The following is an 8,711-nucleotide window of genomic DNA, read 5'->3' as shown; positions in this document are numbered from 1 at the left end:
GGACTTTCCACGCCCTTCACTCGCTGAAGGGTGTTCCTCCTGGAGACGCTCGGGCTCCCTCTCTCTTCCCCCTTTTTATTTTTCGGGTCACGTCCGACCCGTTTCGGACGTAACCCATGGGAGATGGTGGGCCACTTTTGGCCTGCCTTTCGATGGAGAAGTGAGCCGGCGTTGCTTACGCATCTTCCGGCCGCTGGTGGCCATGTCCCCGGCTTCGGCTACAGGGGCACGCCTTCCAGAGGGGGGTACCGGTATACCGGCGTGGCTTCGTCGTCGTTGCTCGTTTGAGCGTCGGGCGGTGGTCTGCCGTATTGCTCGTTGCACTCGGCGGGCCGTCGGCCAACCCGTAATCATCACCGCGTGGGGGACGGGGGCCGCTACCGCAAGGTACGGGGCCGCGAGGATGTAAACCTCTTTAAAAAATGCCCCAATTCTAAGCTCTGGTGCCCGGCGATGGGATGAATGGCTGGAGGGAGTCCCGAGGGTACCACCAGACAGCCCAGGGGACCGACCCCTGCTTAATAAAAAAGGAAACAAAAAATGAAATGGCACTTGTTATGAAATTATTACCCCAGGAGGGACCCACCTCCCGCTCCGCGGGGGGAGAATCCCCCCGTGCGGTCGCAATCGGCCGCACGCTGCCCCACCGTTTTTGGGGGGGGGCAAACAATGCCAAGACGAAGGGGGCGATAGCTCGGGTCGCGTAAGGGACAGAGTCCCCACCGTGCTCCTTGAGCGCTGCGACAGCCTCATCTCGCTGCACTCGGCGTGAAGCTCCGCGAGGGGCGACGCGTCCAGTGGGCGGGAGACGCCGGCGCTCCTCGTCGATAGCGCTCGACAGCGGACTCGGCGGAAGCGGAAGTCGGCTCGACAGCTGGCGTCCTCCGCTCCGTCCGACTCCTCGGAGGGTGAGCCCGCCAGCGCCAAATATATGGCGATGGCGGAAGGGCCGGCGGCTGCTGCGGCACCGTTCGCCACCGAACGTGACACATTGTCATCTCGCGGACTGGCTGCTGCCTCCTCGGCGCAGTCTAGGGCCGCCTGCCGTGAGGCAAACAAATTTAAAAAAGTGAGAGAGGTTGAGCGCCTATAGCGCTCCCTAATGGAGGTGGGTCCCTCTGACCCCCTCCGAACCACAACCGCGGAAACGTCGGGCTTGCGACGGAAACTAGATCTGCACGCCCGCTTTGAGCAGATTTCTCCAGAAAAACAGCCGGCTTCGGGCCGAGAATGGACAGCTGCGTGTCGACATGGCCGAGATGCGCACGATGGTTGCCGACCTTATCGAGCGGCAACGCAGCTCGGCCCCTGTCCCTCCTCTGCCCGAAGCCGAAGACCCCAATGAGGTCGAGGAGCTAAAGCGGCGGCTCGTCATGCTGAAGGCGAGGAGCTCCACAGTGGAGCGCGCGTGACCGCCCCTCGCCCATGAGCTGAAGAACGGTCCCCCTGTACTGGCGCCTCGCAGGATCGCAAGGGCCGTGAACACGTATGGCGGACCGAAATTATGCGTGACACCCGCGACACGTCCTGCCGCTGCTGTCCCAGCAAGGCAGGTCCAGACAACGGGGGTACCAAAACCCTCCCCCTCAAAGACGCAGGACGCGGCTCCTGTCCCGTCCCAGCCTGCGAAGGCGGGGCCCGGCAGGAGCCGTAACAAAAAGAAAGGGGGCGTCAACTCCGCCAAATCGGCACCAACCGGCAACCGGCGTGCGGTAGTGTCAACGTAGACGCCCTCGGCGTGGAGGGTGGCCTGAAGGTCCAGCAGACGGCCAACGGGGCCCGCCTGTTAGAATGCCCCGGCGCCAATTCCAGCGCCGCGGCGGAAAAACTGGCAGTCCGCCTGCGGGAGATCACTTTGACCAACATCATAATTTTGAGTTTGACAAAATAGAAATCCTAGATAAAGAAATGAATTGGTGGAAACGTAATGTTAGCGAAATGATCTTTATAAAAACTAATGATACTGTGAATAAACGAACAGACACTAACAATTTAAGTATTTTATATAATGATATATTAAAATCTAATAGAAAAAAATAACCTTTATTTCATATATATTTGAATTTGATACTTAGCGTGGTTGGCGCTAGTATAAAATATTGTAAAGTATAGTCTATGTACTGAAGTTTCGATAGTGGGCTAACCTTTGTCACACAATTAGCAATTTTTATGTGTCGTGTTGGCTTTGTTTCCGGAATCAAAAATAGTAATTAACTAATTTAGCGACTTTGTAGATTTGTATTAGTTTCTGATGTCTGAGACAATTGTGCAGTGTAAGATAGGGATTATTTAAATTCATATTATGGTAAATATGGTAGTTTCGACAATTGTTGTTTTTTGTATTGTAGGTTATCAATTATGTGTAATTTTCAGATGCCTGATGAAGGTCTAATAAAAGACCGAAACGTTGCTAAAATAATAATGTAATTTGTTATGATAGTCCTATCTTGTCCACATTCCTGAGATACACAAAAAAAATATTATAAACTATACTCAACAGTAGCCGTTTAAGACTTACAGGCTGTGATGCCATGACCGAGGGGAGATGTGTCAAATTTCTACTATGTTTCAAAAGTAAATACCTTATACTTTACACAAGACAAGAATAATAAAAATTCTCTGCTACGTGTAACATGAAGGAGAAGCAAACAGAGGAGCTATAGAAATAGGGACCTGTGTTTTAGAATATTTAAAAAGTCTTGGCAGAGATTTAACAGCTGAAGTCAAACTAGATATAATTTTTTACTCATTCTTTTGCTGTCCGCAGCACTTGTCAAAGTTCATTATTAGTCTGTACATGTACGCTGTTTCTAATTTCGATTATATTAATAGTATCATGCATGAATTTCTAATAAAAGAGCACACGTAAAACGAAGGTGACAGACAGTGTGCATTCTGTCATTGAAAAAACATTAAACTTTTAAATCGGGCCCTATCTATACACCCGATCAGTACATTTCCATAATTCGCACTGCAAAAAAGAAAGGATCTCCTTACAAAGTCATAGAAATGAATCATACAAATTATTACGATTTAAAGTTGCTAACCTCTGACGTGGGAAGAAATTTTAATAAAAATACTGATAATAAGACTGAAAATTACAGATATAAAGATTCTGAAAATAGATGCTGACTACAAAGGGTTCTTTTTGTATAAAACTTCTTACGGTGAAAATTAAATTAAATTTGTGAAAGTTATTCGAGTTACAGTGTTCATCGTTCATAAAAATACAACTTACAATTGTAAAACTACTGGAATGTAATGTCGAAGAATTAAAAAAAAACGTTTTGGTTAGACGTGTTTTCCACAATAATTGAGTTATATTGCAATAATCTCAGCGTTACTGGTATATTTACGACCAATTTCACGTCTTGGTAGTGCACCGACTATCATATGCCTGTTGGGAACGTACAATAGCGCGCCACATAACCTACCTCTGCACTTAACCTCACGTCATGCCAAAGAAAGCGACTACGGCGATAGCTACAATGGAGCCCGATTCGGTGAAATCCTTAGAGACCCGCTTTAAGGATGGTATGAAGTTGAAATGTAGTGTGGCTGATATCAAGACCGCCTATCGCCTTGGTAAGGTGAGCAATGACAAACCGCGTCCTATACTTGTTAAATTTCAAAACTTTAATTTTCGCTCTGAAGTATGGAAGAACAAGAAACTGCTTAAGGGTGGAAAGAAGAGATATTTTCATAGAGGCACGACAGTTGCTGGGCATGAGTAATTGTTGGACCTAAGACGGCAACATTTTCATTAAGCGGTCTGATGGTGACAAGTGTAGGTTGACTTCATTCGCCCAGCTGCGTGAGCTGCCTACTGAGAAGGTACTTCCAGGAAATAGTGACAAAACGAGGAACCGCTCCACCCGCTCAAATAAAAAGTGAATGAGTAATGTTCTGTTTTGGTGGTCCGACAGGGAATAGGAACTTCCTAAGAATAGTGTCAAATCGCTCCACCCACTCGTTTAATATTGAACCATCAATGAGATGCTGTTTGGTACTTTATAGGTAGTTAAAGTAATTGTATCTCTTTATTTATAATAATAATATAACATTGATTTCTGACCACTTGATGAATGGGTTCATACTATAAATACCTCATTTACTAACATATATATATTTATATTTACTAAATTAAATAAATAATAAATAAAATAAAAAGCCTTTTATTTCTTGCATTTCAAAAAAAAGTGACATTAAAAAACTTATACAAATTGTTAATAATACATTAATAATAATAGACACTAATTTTAATAGAATTATTAATATAATGTGTATAATATTATATATATATATATTATTTACTATGTGTAGGCGAGTGGTTAAAAAGTTGGTTATTATGTTTTGGGTGGTTGCATACATACCTTGGCATCTGAACATTAAAATTATTTTCTCACTTTATCTTTATTTTTAAATATTCCAAATTTTCGTAAATATAGAATTATCTTGTACCTTGTACCTTGTATCTGATGAGATTGTTTTCTCACTTTCTCTTTTGTGTAATATGTGAAATTATTAATATTTCTTACTAGTTATATTTGAAGTTGTGTGTGGTGTTTCCTGGGGTATGTTTTTATTATTGTTTTTGTAAGTTGTAATACTGTTAAATTGGATTCTAAATATTTAGTTGGTAAGCTATGTGGGATCTTCTCCAGTTAATCCTTTTTTTTGCAGAGGTGGTTTATGTTGTGCTGTGCTTTTTAGGCATTTTGCAACCTACCTTAGATTAGGCCTAAATCGGTAATTAGTAAGTATTGTGTGTTATTTTATTTTCACTTTATGTTTCACTTCATTTACCATATTATATAATTTTTGTATGAACCACTATAGCTATGGATATATCGTGCAACTCTGACTTGTTCCTATCATGTGAATCTGCTGATGATTTGTCAACTGACGCGTCATTTGGTTCGACTGATAGTGGTCTTGGTGATCAGTTACATAACATATTCCGTACTTTACATAAAAATTTGAATGTTTGTCATATAAATGCTTAAAGCATTCCAGAGTAATGTGCTACTCAGATCTACTTAATACATTTCATAGTGAGCATATTCATGCTTGTCTCATATCTGAATCCTTTTTTAAACCTACTCGTTCATCGCATCACTTCTGCCTCCCCGGTTTTGTTCTCATCAGAAATGATCGTAGAGGCAAGGGAGGTGGTGGAGTCGCTATTTATTTACGTTCACACCTAAATCATAAAATTATCTCTTCATCATCTTCTGCTTATTCTAAATCTATGGAATACATCTTCAATGAAAGTCCTTTTAATTCAATTGTTTCTATTAGGTGTGGTTTATGCTCCACCTACCGTTAACTATTTTGACACGCTTTCGGACTCTTGTGATGTTGTTGCTGGTGTCAGCACGCGGCGCCCTCAACGACGAAGCGGTGAAACCGGCATGCGGCCGGCGGCCGGCGGCCGGCTCAAATCACCGACGCATCGGCGCAAGTACATCAGTGTTATACGTAATACGTAACGTAGTTAATAATATTTTCTAATTATAATATCAGTAATTTATCGTGTACTTTGTAATTCAGTTTAGGTACACTGTAGTGCATTTGTCAGTTAACAATAGAATAGTTAGTTAGTGTAAGTCAGTTAATAATAAGTCATATCAATACATAATAATATTCATTATTACTAGATCAGTAAGGCAATTATCAGTTATCAGTTTTTAATTAAATAAACAATGTCTTCTAAGGGGGTATTGAAGGCTAAGGCCCAGTTTCAGTCGCGTTACGCGATATTGACTAACGCGTTTAAATCAGTTCAAGATGTCAACCCTTCATCAGCCACAGCCGCTGCCCAGCTGCAGTTCAGTACGTACTTTCCTCACATGTTGGAGTGTTACGAGGTAATTATTACCAACAAAGCGGAGTCCGACGAGCCCGAGTTTGCGGCGGAGCTGGAGGCTATTCAAACTCAGTTCAGCGAGGTGAGTGCAATGTCACTTAAAATTAATGCTTTCACCAGCCTCGCCGATGCGTTCACCCATTTCAGACCAGCTGAAGGTCCAGCTGCCAGCCATTAAGTTGCCTGAGTTCAGTGGCAATATAGCCTAGAATGGATTAGTTTCAGAGACTTGTTGCAGTCGTTGGTGGACGGACAGTCAGCCAACATTATCAGAATCAGAGAAACATTATTACCTCCGGGCCTCACTCCGATGTGAGGCGTTGATGGTAATTGGTCATCTGCCCATAGACGGCAGCAATTATCAGGGTGCCTGGCAATTACTTAAGGCCAGGTATGACAACTCACGGGCGCTAACCTACCTGGAGCGTATCATCAGTTTGTCTGCAGTTACACCTGCATCAGACCTCAGAAGGGATCTATACGACCCATTGAGTGAAAGTATTTAGGCCCTCAGTCAGTTAGCACTACCCGTTATTCAGTGGTCATATCTTTTAATCTTCATGGTACTAAAGAAATTACCATTTAGGTTGCGTCAGACGTTCGAGGAGCGATATGGCAAGGCGCAGGACGGCCTGCCCACCTTCGAGCAGCTGATGCAGCTGCTGAATGAACAGTGCAGACTTCAGTCAACGGTGTCTGGTCAGTCACCACACCGTGGTTCAGAACCTATTAGAAGAACAAGGCCGAGGAGTCCACGGCAGCGTCCAGTGGCCTCGACCAGTCAGTATCAGTCCACTCAGTCCAAGACCGGAAATTATCAAGTGAAGTGTTCATTTTGTAATTTAGAACACACCCTATACAAGTGTAGGGAGTTCCTTGAGCTGCACCCATATAAACGCAGGGTGTGGGCAGCCAAGAAACAACTATGTGAATTATGCCTCCGATTACATCCGGGGAAGAGCTGTTCACACAAGGGTTGGTGTAAATATTGTAACACCGAGACACACAATACCTTGTTGTGTTTCCAAGACTCACAAAAGAAAGGTCAATCATCTAAAGGTAGTGGTCAGAACAGGTTATATCAGTCCCGGAAGACTACTGGTACAGATCAGGCAATCAGTCACGGGGATCAGACCCGAGCCACGTCTTCAAGGATTTGTGGTTTACCAGTTCAGTTCAGTCAGCCAAGGTCTAGACAACCAGGCCAGCGGGTGCGTTTAGCCAACGCAATGTATGAGGACTTGCGGTTTGGCAAGCGGATCTCACCCCCACTTTCAGATTGAGATACGGCGACTGTCGATACTACTGGCGTCATGGGGAGGTCCGTGTCCCACAGCCTATATCAGTATTAAAAATAGTCATAGTAATTATATTCAGATCAGAGCCTTATTAGACACCGGAGCTAGTGTCTCAATAATTAAGGATTCATTAGTCATTAAATTAAATTTGTATCGACAATCCAATTCATGTAAAATTTACGGTATTGGGAACCAATCAGTCAGACAGCCTGATCAAACGGCTAAAATAGTCATCAGGCCACCAATAAGCCATTACCAGTCATCAGTACTAATGCAATTATTGTGTATACACTCACGACGGAGCTGTCTTGACATCAGACCAATCAAAAGGATTCGCGGTCATGTCAGTATAATAATATTCAGTTAGCAGATAATTCTCGTAGAATGAATCAAGAAATAGAATTAATATTAGGAACAGATATTATCAATTATGTGTTTGATGGTACAAAAATATCTTTACTTTCAGGAGCAGCTGCATATGGCACATGCTTTGGCCACGTCATCATGGGACCAGTGGCTACTCATCAGAACGAGTCAACTCATCGAACTCCAGAAGGAAGCAGATTACTTCCAACAATGGTAAAATACCTACATCAGTTCAATATTATGGTGTTCAAGTCACCCGCCTAGAAGAGGCAGTTCAGAGATTTTGGAAATCAGAGGAGCCACCTATGGAGAAGGTTGAGCATCCAGACCACAAGGAATGTGAAGAATTACATCAGGCAACCACGGTAAGAACACCAGATGGTAAATATATGGTACGAATGCCACTCTTATCAGACCAGCCTGCATTAAGCGATTCACAAGAAATTGCTCTTCAGCGTTTCAAGCAAGGCGCTCGAACGCAAGAGGGGAAGATATCCATTGTTTGCTCAGAAATACATAGAATTCATGGATGAATATGAACAAATGGGTCACATGACCAAATCAGACTTCAGACTAGATTCAGAACACTATTTCAGCATCATCATGTTTGCAGCAAGTGCGTCATTCCAGGGCTGAGATCCGGGACTCAGAATCAGACGAAGCCAGAGAAGTCCGCTTGCAGCAAATGCGTCATTCTATTGCTGAGATCCGAGCCTCGGAATCAGATCAAGCCAGAGAAGCTCGTTTGCAGCAAATGCGGCAACGAAATGCTGAATTCTGAAGACTAAGTAGAGCCAGTGTAACGGGCTTTATGCAGTCAATTAACACGTTTTGTGATAAGATATGTGAAATTGGTACGAAACGGTGCTATAAACATCAAATATCGATATGGATTGTACATACCGAAACTGCACCATACTTGCCTAACGAATCAAAACAGAAATTTTTGTTTAGAAGTTTGCAACCGTTGCCAGGCACATTTGAGTTTGAAGAAAAATATAGCGCCATCTAAATCTTATTGGAATAATTTGGATCCAGGTCCTATTCCAGAGGTTATTGCTGTGTTATCATAAGCTGAACAAACGCTAATTTCACGTATAATTCCATTTGTTAAGATCATCCAATCAAGTGGCGTATTTGGGCAATACAGTTTTCGAAGCCAAGCGGTACAGTTCGCT

At 43.4% G+C, this 8,711-nt stretch overlaps 1 non-coding gene across 1 annotated transcript; it reads right to left on the bottom strand.

The window, feature by feature from the left end:
* Positions 1-8,089: 8,089 nt before the first annotated feature.
* Positions 8,090-8,213, bottom strand: Mir3403 (microRNA mir-3403). The gene has a single exon (NR_107680.1). It is a non-coding gene; the product is annotated as a microRNA mir-3403 (primary transcript).
* Between the last annotated feature and the right edge of the window lie 498 nt (positions 8,214-8,711).

The sequence above is a fragment of the Bombyx mori genome, chromosome 20 (genome assembly GCF_030269925.1).
Source record: "Bombyx mori chromosome 20, ASM3026992v2".
In the NCBI taxonomy this organism is placed as follows: domain Eukaryota; kingdom Metazoa; phylum Arthropoda; class Insecta; order Lepidoptera; family Bombycidae; genus Bombyx; species Bombyx mori.
This window is presented reverse-complemented; position numbering and strand designations above follow the sequence as displayed.